The 13,362-nt window shown below is 40.6% G+C and overlaps 1 protein-coding gene across 1 annotated transcript in view; it reads left to right on the forward strand.

The window, feature by feature from the left end:
• The window catches only part of LOC140492098 (pro-neuregulin-2, membrane-bound isoform-like), a 690,845-nt gene that overhangs the window by 43,337 nt on the left and 634,146 nt on the right, over positions 1-13,362 (forward strand). The window lies entirely within an intron of this gene.

The raw sequence follows: 13,362 nt of genomic DNA on the forward strand, positions 1-13,362 counted from the left end.
GGCTTGAGAATGTGACCTTATTGAATCTGAATTTTGGTTTCAATTCTGAAGCTTGAGGAGGAAATCTCCACGTGCTGGGGGCAAAAACCTTTGGCACACTCAGACACAATCCTCTTGATGCTTTAGATTCACATGTACCTCCTTGATCAGTGGGCTCGCTTTACTGAAGTACTCAACCTCTCTGCCTTTCTCTTGAAGCCTGTGTAAGGCTTACAGCACTACTCTGAAGAATTAATTGGAAAAGCGGCCAAATTATTCCATGTTACGGTTTTTTGTTGTTGCATAATAAATATTTATTAAACTAAAATGTTGAATTGCTTTTAACAGACCTGAGATGTTGCTCATTCCTTGGTGACTAGGAAACAGAATCACAGTGTATTGTTGTATCGGCTTTGTGAGAATTTGTTTCTGTCCTTCCTATAGATCATTGTGTGCATGGATTTCACCCAGTGACATTTGAAGGGAGGTGAATGATATGTTATAGTAATTATTGAGTAAACAATTACAAGAAATCAAGAAATCCACAAAAGCATGTCCCTTTTTAGGCATTCTTATGAAGGGAAATCTGAGCCATGTGACAGATGTGTCCAATGCATTAATTGGAGCTGGAGAAATATAATTAAACATTGGTATACAGCTTGAATATGTAGGCATCAAACTTGACTGGTGGAATGTAAGTGTACTTTGCTACAGAAGTTAAGGCAGTGTAAGAGGAACTTTAGTTCACCCGGATTGATTATGGTTTTAGCTTCATCCAGGAATGCCTCCAAGACTGTGCCAAGAATTTTACCCCCTGGTGTGGTGTTGAAAATGATGAGAAAGTTAGCTAAGTATGGCAAGAAGGAAAAAGCATCAACTTTTACTTCTTCTTGAGCTTTGAATGGTAAGTTCAGAATCTTGCTTTTGAGTAGTGACTACCTTATTTCATGTATTTTTATCTCATTTTTAGGCCCAGGTGCCTTATTTGCACACTGCCTATGACTTACATCTTCTGCCAGGTTGCTTTGCATGCAGGAGCACACAGAACTGCGTCTTGAGCATCTACACAAGGTGTGCCTCATGACTGTTAGTTTGCTTTTTTAGAACTCACTCATTTTGTGTTTGTTTGGAGGCTGCCAGCCTCTGTGGCCTGCATTATTTTTAATGCAGAGGGAAAAGCAGGCAGCTTGTCAGTGTGAAGCGCTATACAGTTTAGGGGGTAGATATTTCACGATTTGACACTGGGACAAGACAACAGCACATCTGCAGCATGAACTTACTTGGTAAACTGTTTTATTTGGGTTCAGTATCCAATGAAAATCCTGTCTTATTTCAGACACTGAAGTCAGAACTGATTCAAACTCTGGTTGGAGTGTGTGGTTAGCTGGGTATATGGCGTTCATATTTTGGTTCATTCCTTTCTGCCATCCAGTGATCAACAAGAACATTGCTTCCTCTTTATTAATTTGCACCAAGTACCTTATCTTCCAGTACACTTCCAGCAGATTTCCCATATATTTGTAGACTTGATTGGAGGTACGGAGTCTCAGGTCATGAACATGCTCATTTTTCTGAAACCGAGTTCTTGTTTGGTTGTTTAATGCTGACGTTTTTGACTGAAATGGTGTCTTCAAGTTGAATAGCCAAGCTTGGTAGAATCAAACTTAAATGAAACGATAAGTGTCTTCTCATCAAAAACTTCACACATCAGCAAAAGTCTAGCCAGCTGCTATTTGATATTGATATTTGATTGCTGCTTTAATCATCCGAAAGGGTCTTTTAGATGCTCCATTTCATACCACATTTTGAAGAGGAACTAGCATATATTTGATACAATATGAAGAAAACTGAGGGTCATTATTTGAGACTAGCTCCTCCAAGAATCCATGACAAGCAGATTGATTAGTAAGCAGAATCTAGTTAAAGTGTTGCCATGGAGAATGCACCGTGCTTTTGTTTAATTGAAAAAAGGTGCAATGCCTTTTGACATGTTCTTTCTTATTGTAGTGGAAAGGGCCTGTGTGTGAACTTACACTTACTCTAAAGTGGAGTGATCCTTATTGATAATCTTACATTAGCTGTTGGTGGAATTCTCAGCACACTCGGTGTTTCTCAGAATTATCCATTCATTGAATCACATCTAATGCTGGATACTGTGTTCTCAATTTTGCAAGTATATGGTCAGTAAACACCCTGTTGTGAATAGGTACATGAATATGCTCTTTGACGTGATCCATAGATTGTAAGGATGGTTGATCTACCTAAACAGCAGAACATCAGGATGAAAATTACTCATTTGTGTGGTAGGCAGAGCAGGGAGAAAGTGAGGACTGCAAATGCTGGAGATCAGATTGAGAATGTGGTGCTGGAAAAGCACAGCAGGTCAGGCAGCATCTGACCAGCAGGAGAATTGACGTTTATGAAGGGCTTATGCCCAAAACAATCCTTCTGCTCCTCGGATGCTGCCTGATCTGCTGTGGCTTCCCAGCACCACATTCTCATCTCTGATAAGCACGTGGAAAATGCCATTTGTGTTGCCACTGCATAGTAACAGTGTGAAACACCTAGCTTCACCCGTTGCTCAAATTTTGAGTTATGACATTCTCATGTAAACTGAGGTACACTGTGCTTATGAATTGTGTTGGCCTCTTCACTTTCATAGGATCATACAGTGTAGAGAGAAGCCATTTGTACCAACCCTCTAAAGAGATTTCCACCCAGACCCAGCTCCCCTACCCAATCCTTGCAATTCCTAGGGCTAATCCATCTAGCCTGCACACTATAGTCAATTTGGCATGGCCAATCCACTTAATCTGCATACTTTAGGACTCTGGGAGGAAACTGCAGCACCTGCAGGAAATCCATGCAGACAGTCGCCCAAAGCAGGAATCGAACTTGGGTCCCTAGTGCTGTGAGGCAGTAGTGCTACCCACTGAGCCATTGTACCACATATAATTTTCAACTTCAAGTTCCACTGTGTGGAATCTTCACAGACTTTGACCAAAGTAGGTTATGGTGAGAACTCGGGAGGGACAAAAACCAATCAAGTGAGAATTTAAACGAGGACCTTTTCAATGTCGAGACCAAAATGTATTTTTCAACCAAGTGCTGGGGGCATTGGGATAGAATTCTTACTAGTCTTCTAACAGAGATTAGGCTCACTCTCACCCTCATTCCTACCTACTCTTACCTGATTAAGATGCCAGACTCCCATCTTGAATGCCCAGTGCCAAGATCTCCAGACACACTCAATGGGAGCTACGACCCAGTAGTATAATCACTAAACTATTAATTCAGAGACCTGGTCAATGTTCTAAGGATGTGGATTTGAATCTTGTTGTAGCAGGTGGTGGAATTTGAATTCAATAAAAATCAAAATTAAGAGTCTAATGATGACCGTGAAACTATTGTCAGAAAAGCTCATTTGGTTCTCGAAGCAAGGAAACTGACATGCTTATCTGATCTGACCAATATATGTCTTCAGACCCATCAAAATGTGGTTAACTCTCAACTGCCCTCTGGGTAATAAATGCTGGTGTAGCCAGCGACACCCACATCCTGTAAATGAATGAATAAAACAAAAAGACACTGCATCTGGTTCATCAAATGGCCATGTCTGAAAGTGACAGGGGAGAAGACCTTAGTGGGGTTGAGGGTGACGACAGTTTGTCAGAAGATACCACCACAGTCAGCCAAGAGGCTTATTGATTCTGCCCCAGGTGGTTGGCCACGTCAGTCAGGTGCTTAGTCCTACCTGAGTTCAGGGATCCGTGACCTTGCAGTCCAGAGTTGGGTCACCATCAGACCTGCAGCTCAAATGAAACTGGTCTGGGCCTGATAGGTAGGTTAGCCAGGACATCATGTGAAGACATCAGTTGAGAGTGAGGGTGGGGGCACATTTTCCTGCAATGAGACACAGAAGGTTCCAGAACAGTGGAAGTTAGTGGAAGAGTGGTGATGCAGGAGCAGGAGAGATGATGAACTAATCCCAGTGAGAAAGTAGCTAGTGCAAAGTCCAAGAAAGAATTAGTAGTTTGGGAGGGTGAAGTGGATGAAAACTACTGAGTGGACATGAGGCATGTAGTAATGAGAGTTATTGTCTATGACCCTCGGAGGGATGACAGAATTAGAGTGAACATGACAGAAGATGGTGGTGCTTCCCCTATGGAGCACAAAAAAGCATTAATCTTCTTCCCACTTCTGGATGCTCATTTAAAACCAGGAGACAAGACAGACCAGAGATGCTCTCTGAGCCCAGTCCAGCCTGGCTTGGTTTGGTGGCATGGCATCATTTTGGTGGCCAGGAAACAAAAGGATGGGCACCATCACCACCACCTTGTCCACCAGTACCTTCAGATCATTGTCTGCTACGTGAAGAGTGAGTTTTGTGTTCTAGGCTATGTCCTGAATAACAATGATAAAGCACTACAGCGTGAGTGGTGGCTCCTGGCTTTCAGTATCTGTAGTGGTGTGCAGAAGGATTTCAGTATGATACCAGCAATGTGAATGACTGAAGGACCCAGCAGCTGGAAGTACTTCCACCTTTCCTACTGCACAATTCCCAAGAAAGTTGTTGACAAACCTTATTGCATAAGTAATGAGGTGAAGAGTGGAAAGTTGAATGAGCAAAGTCATCCCAGCTATCCTGGACCAGTTACCATGAATGTCAATCAACAAAACACTTTTTAAAAAAATGAAAATAGGAAAATTCCAAACTTGTAAATTTGGAACCAGAAACCTTGGTAACATTTATTAAATGTTTCTAATGATGATAAGCGAGGGTGTAGTAACATCTAAGGAAGCAACTCAGAGATTAAAGCAAGTTGGGCAAAATATGTAATCGGTCGGAGCAATTACAGAAACAATTGAATGCAGAGAGAAGGTGATGGGTTTAGGAACGAACATGTACAGTATGGATGAGAACTAAATTTGTGTTGTCCTATGTGAGAAAGTTAAAAAGTACCAAGACATTTTAAGGAGCATTATAAAACAACATTTGACATTGAATTGCTTTAGTTTTGTATTTAGATCCTCTGTCTTTTCAAAAATACTACTTCCAATAAAGAAGAACATCTTAATTTAATTATCGGTTTCACCTGGCAACACCATATTTTTAACACGATTCTAACTTAATTTTATGTAGTTGATACATTATAGTGTGTGAAATACAATATTCTGAGAAGGGTGTTATTAATCCTCCTATTCTTGGAGTATCTTTGGTTAAGCTATTGTGTGTGAATAACTGTTCCAACCAACAATGTCTCATCAGAGCTATACTTCAGGTTCGGCATTTTCCTTTGTGCATTGAATATCAGTTCAAATTTTAGTCTATCCTACTTATTTTTAGATATGATTACAAAAGTACTAAATGCTAAATTTTACTGTAGTCAAAGTGGGGTAGAAATCCTGTACTTACGATAGACAGGAGTATTGGGCATAGCAAAGCTAAAAATCATGTAGTAACTTGCCATATGAGAGATGTGGATCTCTTGTTAGCTGACTTACATCCATACATCAAATTAAATTGGTTAAGAACTTGAGATTCCTAGATGAATGATGGATAAGAACCACCAGTCTGCCCGATATTGTTGGTGACAATGAGTCGACACTGCTCATCCATATCCCATCTTCAACCTCCAATGTTATAGCCCTTTGATCTTCTGGGAGAGAACATTTCTAATAAGGATGAGTGATGAACCCTTTCAATGATTAAAACCAATAAAAGGAACAGCATTGATTATGGATATGTTAGTTGTTAATCCACTCACCATTTTTAAGTTGTAATCTCTGCCCCAATCATGAAGCATTCCAGCTTTGTCTTGAAAGTAAAAGAATTAATCGCATTTGAAGAAAGTTTGCATATGGCAAAATATGCCAGTCAAAGAAATTGCATTCTGTTTAAAATTTTACACACAAAAATGTCACCCATTGCCAGTTTTGGAGCTGTACTGATAGTGGAGCACATGTCTTCAATACTATAGCAAAGATGTTAGAATTTATGGCCTCAGCAGTATCTAGTGCCTTTGATCTTTTTACTAATATCGGGGGTATTAATCAAATTGGATGAAGCCTGGTATGTTAGACATGGAGGGAACCTCTGGAGGAAGCTAAGATAGGTAATACCCACTGCACTGTCTGTGAAGATGATTGATAACGCTTCAGGCTCATATTTTGTATTCATGTGCTTGAATCACTAGAGTTGGAGATATTTGTGGAGGCTCCTTCTCTAGTTAGTCAACATTCATGTCGAGGTGTTTCACAAAGCTTTGATCTGATCTTTAGTTGTCAGACATCTTAGTCTGTTTACTGCATGTTGCTTCTGCTGTTTAATGTGCATGTAGCACTGTGTTGTCATTTCATCAGCGTGGGACCTTATTTTGAACTATGCTTGGTGCTCTTCCTGGTTTGCTTTCTCAAAAACCTCAAATGATTAATTCCCTCATTTGATCGAAATAAAGAGTGAGGGATACATTGGTTCATGAGATTATAGGTTGTAGTGGAATACAATTTTGCTGCTGCTGATGAATCCAGAGGTTTGAGTTTCTAGATCTGTATTAAGTGCACCACATTTAAAACACTGAAAGGTATTTACAACATTACGGTGGCACTTTGTTTCCATTAGGATTGTGCAACAGTTACTCTTACCTGAACTGTTGTGGATAGATACGTCTACAAGAGGTAGAGCAAAGAGGATGAGAATAAGTCTCGAAAGTTCAATTCAAACAATTGTCTTGGTTACTTCTCTCCCTTCCCCCAGCTCATCAATTCTCAGTTTGATCCAGGTTTTCTCTAATCTATCTGCCATCTCCTGCATGCCCTCTCCAAGTTCAGCTTGCTCATGAGAACCAATTCCTGCTCACTTGACCCAATTATCTCGAAATTTGTTACTTGTCACTAGCCTTGACTTATGCTTGACCTCATCAATAGCTGCCCCTTGACAATTTCATCTTATTTTCCAAATCTATGCTGATATCTACATCACCACCACCTCTCTTCATCTCCTGACAGTCTCCTAAATTGCTTATCCACATCCAGTGCTGAATGCGCAGAAGTTTCCTGCAATTAAATATTGGGAATGCCATAGTTTTTCAGTCTCTCCCACAAAATCCATTCACTAGACACCTACACTATTCTATTGTTCTATCCTTGAGTTCTGAGGAAGGGTCACTCAACTCAAAATCTTAACTCTGATTTCTCTCCATGGATGCTGCCAGACCTCTGAGCTTTTCCTGCAATTTCTGTTTTTGTACTCTCTCCTTTTCCCTGGCAACTGAGCTGATCCAACCTGTTTGAAACCTTGATGTCATATGTTTCTGAAAACACTCACAAGATCAGCAAAACTATACGATCTCACCCTTATCATATCACCTCGCTCCATCATTCCTGCCTCAGCTCATCAGCAGCTAAACCTTCCTTCATGTTTGTTACCTTCAGCTTTGATTATCCACAACTTGAGGTCATTCTGCCTGTGTCCTGGCACCCAATAAGACACAGTCATCTATCACTCCCATGTTTGCTTAACCAAGAGCTAATGTAGGTTAGCAATGTGTCATATTTAAAATGCTCATCCTTATTTTCACCTAAAGGCTTTGTTCCTTCCCACTGTAATCTTTTTTCCATCCTCACAACCCTTTGAGATATCTGTGCTAATGCAATTCTGATCTTTTAAGTGTCCCTGATTTTAATCAGTCCATCATTAGTAACCATACCTTCAGACACTCAGCTCCTGAAGACAGAAAATTCTCTCCCTATCTCTATTCTCCTTTCAGATGATCCTTAAATCTAACTTCCTGCCTAAGCTTTTTCCTATCTGACCTAACACTTGCTTAAGTAGCCTGAAATTAAATTTAATTTATGATGTTAAAGATTATATTTTGGAAAAGTTGTTTGAAGATTTGTTATAAAATCATACTAAACGAATATTTTGCATTAGCTTTTACTGTGGAGAAAAAATGGAGCTGCAAATGTGTTGCTGGAAAAGCGCAGCAGGTCAGGCAGCATCCAAGGAGCAGGAGAATCGACATTTCGGGCATGAGCCCTTCTTCAGGAATGGAGATAAAATGGAGGCTAGGGAACTCAGGGAAATAAGTATTGATGTTTTGAAATAGCCTACATTACAGAGAGGAGGTCTTAAAGCACATAAAAGGTGGATACATCTCTGGGACCTGATCAAGTATATCCCTGGACATTGTGGGAAGTTAAGAAAGAAATTGCAGGGCCCCTTAGCAGAGATTTTTGTATTATTTACAGCTTCGGGTGAGGTGCTGGAGTACTGGAGAGTGGCTACAGTTTTGCATTTATTTAAGAAAGGCTGCAGGGAGATGCCTGGGAACTATAAACCGGAGAGTCTGACATTGGTGTTGGATAAGTTGTTGGAGGGGATTCTGAGAGATAAATAGGATTTATGTGCCTTTGGAGAGGCAAGGACTAGTTAAAGATAGTAAGCATGACTTTATGCTTGGGAAATAGTGTTTCATGAACCTGACTGAGATTTTTTGAGAACATAACCAAAAGGATTGAGGACAGAGTGGTGGACAAAGTCTACATGGACTTTAGTAAAGCCTTTGACAAGGTTCCTCATGATGGACTAATTAATAATGTTAGATCACATTGGATTCAGGGAGAGCTTTCAACTGAATACAAAATTGGCTTGATGGGAGGAGACAGAGGATGGTGGTGGAGGGTTGTTTCTTGGATTGGAGGCCTGTGACTAGCAGTTTTCCACAGGGATCAATGCTGGGTCCACTGTTGTTTGTTATTTACATAAATAATTTGGATGAGAATTGAGGAGACATGGTTAGTAAGTTTGCGGATGACACTCAAACTAGTGGTAGGGTCGACAGTGAAGAAGTTTATCTAAGATTACAAAGGGATCTTGATCAATTGAGCCAATGGCTAAGGAGTGGTAGATGGAGTTTAATTTGGATAAATGTCAGACATTACATTTTGGTAAAATGAACAAGGGCAGGACATATACAGTTAATGATAGGTAGTGTTTTCAAACAGAGACCTAGGGATTCAGGTATATAATAAATGGAAAGTTGTGTTACAGGTAGACAGGGTGATTAAGAAGGCATTTAGCATACTTGCCTTCATTTAGTATAGGAGTTGAGACATCATGTTGAGCCCACTTTTGGATTACTGTTTACAGTTCTGGTTGCCCTGCTATAGGAAGGATATTATTAATGATTTTTGAGAAGATTTGTAGCTCAGGTTGATGATAAGTAAGTAAGTTAGCTCGCTGAGCTTGAAGGTTTGTCACCATACTAGGTAACATCATCAGTGAGAGTCTCCAGTGAAGCACTCTTCAATGAGAGTTCCGTTTTGTGATGACAAAGATGTCATTTATGTAGCAGACCCAAAGTTTGGGTTGGATAAATGGGAGGACAGTTTGTTCAAGTCTGCATTATTGCTTCCGCTATGAGCCCTGATATTGGTGATGCCATAGGTGTTCTGTTGACTTGTTTATAAGTTTTGTTTTGAATGTGAAGTGGATGGTGAGGCACAGGTCCAATAGCTTGAGCATGTTGTCTTTGCTGATGAAGTTGGTGCTGTCTGGTGTTTGTGGTCCTGGTTTTCCTAATAGCGATGCCAGTGTTTCTTTGGCCAGGTTGATGTTCATTGATGTGAAAAGGGCTGTAACATCAAAGAAGACCATTATTTTGTCCTCTTCTATCTTGGTGTCCTTGATGGTGTGCAAGAATTCTTGGGTGAAGTGAATGGAGTGGTGTGAATGTTCAACTAGGTGTTTAATGGAGTTCTTTGGATATTATTAAATTGGAGAGAGAGTTCAGAAAAGGTTTACAAGGATGTTTCTTGGGTTGGAGGATTTGAGCTATAGGGAGAGGCTGGATAGGCTGGGACATTTTCACTGAAGCGTAGGAGGTTGAGGGTGACCTTAGAGACCTTAGAGATGTTTATAAAATTAGGAGGGGCATAGATAAGGTGAATAGCAAAGCTCTTTAATCTTGGGAGTGTTCAGAACTGGGGTCATATGTTTAAGATGATTGGAGAAAGATTTAAAAGGTACCTGAGGGGCAATGTTTTCACACAGAGGGTGGTTCGTATGTCAATTGAACTGCCAGAAGAAGTCCGTGGGTGCAGATACAGTTATAACATTTAAAAGGCATTTGGAAAGGTACATGAATAGGAAAGGTTTAGAGGAATATGTTTCAAATGCAAGCATTTTGGGTTGGTTTAGTTTTGGAAAATTCATCAGCATGGATGAGTTAGGGGTCTGTATGTGGTCAATGACTCTTATGTGAGCTACATTTTACTTTAAAAAAGTTTCTTAAGTCCACTTTCGGAATATTGTGTGCAATTTTGGTTTCCTTCCTATTGGAAGGATGTTGTGAAACTTGAAAGGGTTCAGAAAAGATTTGCAATGATGTTGCCAGGGTTGGAGCATCGGAACTAAAGGGAGAGGCTGAATAGGCTAGGGCTATTTTCCTTGAAGTGTCGGAGGCTGAGGGGTTACCTTATAGAGGTTTATAAAATCATGAGGAGCATGGATCGGATAAATAGACAAAGTCTTTTCCCTGGGCTGGGGGAGTCCAGAACTAGAGGACATAGGTTTAGGGTGAGAGGGGAAAGATATAAAAGGGACCTAAGGGGCAACGTTTTCACGCAGAGGGTGGTACGTGTATGGAATGAGCTGCCAGAGGAAGTGGTGGAGGCTAGTACGGTTGCAACATTTAAAAGGTTTTTGGATGGATATATGAATAGGAAGGGTTTGGAGAGATATGGGCCGAATGCTGGCAAGTGGGACTAGATTAGGTTGGGATATCTGTCGGCATGGATGAGTTGGACCGAAGGATCTGTTTCTGTGCTGTATATCTCTATGACTCCATGATAGATTCTTCCAAATACATAATTCTCTCCCATCAAGAAGCGAAGTGAAGCAAAGCAAAGCAGGCATACTGAACATTGTTGTTTCCATCGCTGTTCCTTCACAATTGCTTGGTCAAAAACCTGCCACTCCATTCCTAACAATAGGCAGTTAGGGATGGACAGCAAATATTGGCCATGCAGCAATATTCTCATCCCAGGAAAGAATTTGCATTATGGTCTCAAGTTTTTTTTTCCCTTCTGCCATGGCATTAAGGTGTTAAAACCAGTTTGATGCATATGCAGTTTTTTTTTCCTTGCCCATTAGGCTAAATGCGTTGCAGAATTAGTCATTTGCCTGAGTCAGGTTTATGAGCAAGGAGCCAAGTCATTCAATTCCAATGCAAACAATTATGTGACTGGTTTTCATATCTGATGGATTGGTAGCTCTTTATGAGTTTAACAGACAACCATCAATATTGCTTGGTCTGGTTGTCTGTCTGAAAATAGGCAAACAAGAACACTTTGGGAGCAGTATGAATAAAAGAATTACTCTGTAAGAAATTTTCTCACGTTGTTGTTCATTACAACAGTTATGAATATTTGTTCTAAATACCTGCTTAAGCTTTTAGCAATAGTTTAAAATGTACCCTGTTTAATAGTTACTGCTTACATTTTGTTTTCTGGTTTAGTCTAATTATTTGGCCATTAAAACCCAGGTTCAAGGCTCTACTGCCACTGAAGCCAAGGAAGCAACATAGAAAATAGGAGCAGTAGGCCATCCAGCCCTTCAAGCCTGCTCCACCATTCAATATGGCCAAGACTGATCATCAAATTTAGTATCCTGTTCTCGCTTTCTTCCCATACCCTTTGATCCCTTTAGTCCTAAGATAGATGTGTAACTTTTTCTTGGCAAAGAATTCCACAGGCTCACTACTGTCTGGGGAAACAACATCTGTCCTCAACTGAATCTGAAATGCCCTACCCCATGCTCTTAGACTGTGACCCCTAGTTCTGGACCGCCCAGTCATTAGGAGTATTCTTCCTGCTTGACCCTGTTTGGTCCTATTAAAAGTTTATTGATTCCAGTGTGATTCTTCTGCACAATTCTTCTGAACTGCAGTGAAGAGAGTCCTAATAGATGTAGTCTCTCTTCATGCATCAGTCCTGCTGTTTCAGGAATCAGTCTGGTAAAGCTTTGTTGCACTCCCTCTATAGTCAGAACACCTACATCTGATAAGGAGGCCAAAACTTCACACAATACTCCAGGTGTAGTCTTACCAAGGTCCTGTACAATTACAGCAAGCCATTCTCCTGTACTTGAATCCATTCACTATGAAGGTAAATGTACCACTTACCTTATTTCCCCATCGTCTGCTGCACCTGCATGTTTGATTTCAATGATTGGTGCACAAGGACTGCCAGGTCACACTGCATCTTTCCCTTTCATTATCTGTGCCATTCAAATAATAATCTGTGTTACTGTTTTTGAGACCAAAGTGGATAACCTAACATTTATCCACATTACACATCATCTGCCATGTATTTCCCCACATACTCAAAATCATAGTGGAGCTCTACGTCCTCTTCAGAGTTAATCCACCCACCCAGCTTTGTATCATTTGTTAGCTTAGAGATAATAAATTAGCTCCATCATCTAATTGATTAATATATTCTGAATAGCTGGGGTCCAAGAACTGATGGCTGTGGTACCCCATTAATCATTGGCTGCCATTCAGAAAATGACCCGTTAAGTACTACTTTGTTTCCTGTCTACCAACCAGTTCTTGATCCAAGTCAGTGCACTACCCCCATTCTAATGCACTTTACTTTTACAGGCTGATCTCTTAGTGGGACTAATTGAAAGCCTTTTTAAGATGACTTGAGGACTTATGTTAAAATTAGCTAAAATAAAGTAGTCTGTTCTGTCTCTGAACTTGCCCCACATTTGTGTTGGTATCTAGACAAGTTAGTGTGCTCAAATAACTTAAAGAAGCAGCTGCTGAAGATCTGGAACAAAAGCAGAAGTTATTGGAGAAACTCAGCAGGTCCAGCCATACCTATGGAGAGAAAGCAGAGTTAATGTTTTGAGTTTTGTGACCTTTCTTCAGAACTGACGATACTTTTTCAGACTGGACACATTAACTGTTTCTCTCTCCACAGATACTGCTGAACCTGCTGAGTTTCTCTGACAATTTCTGTCTTGTTGGAAATAATGTTCTATTCAGCAGTGAAATACCAGCAGCAAATTGTAAGATATTCGCTGTTCCAGTGCTTTATGATGGTATAGGAACCCTGACCTGTCATCTGTGTATGATATTGACCCAGGAGGTTTAAAGGAGAAAGTGAGGACTGCAGATGCTGGAGGTCAGAGCTGAAAATGTGTTGCTGGAAAAGCGCAGCAGGTCAGGCAGCATCCAAGGAACAGGAGAATCGACGTTTCAGGCATAAGCCCTTCTTCAGGAAGCCCTTTTTCCTGAAGAAGGGCTTATGCCCGAAACATCGATTCTCCTGTTCCTTGGATGCTGCCTGACCTGCTGCGCTTTTCCAGCAACA

Source organism: Chiloscyllium punctatum, chromosome 20, assembly GCF_047496795.1.
Source record: "Chiloscyllium punctatum isolate Juve2018m chromosome 20, sChiPun1.3, whole genome shotgun sequence".
In the NCBI taxonomy this organism is placed as follows: domain Eukaryota; kingdom Metazoa; phylum Chordata; class Chondrichthyes; order Orectolobiformes; family Hemiscylliidae; genus Chiloscyllium; species Chiloscyllium punctatum.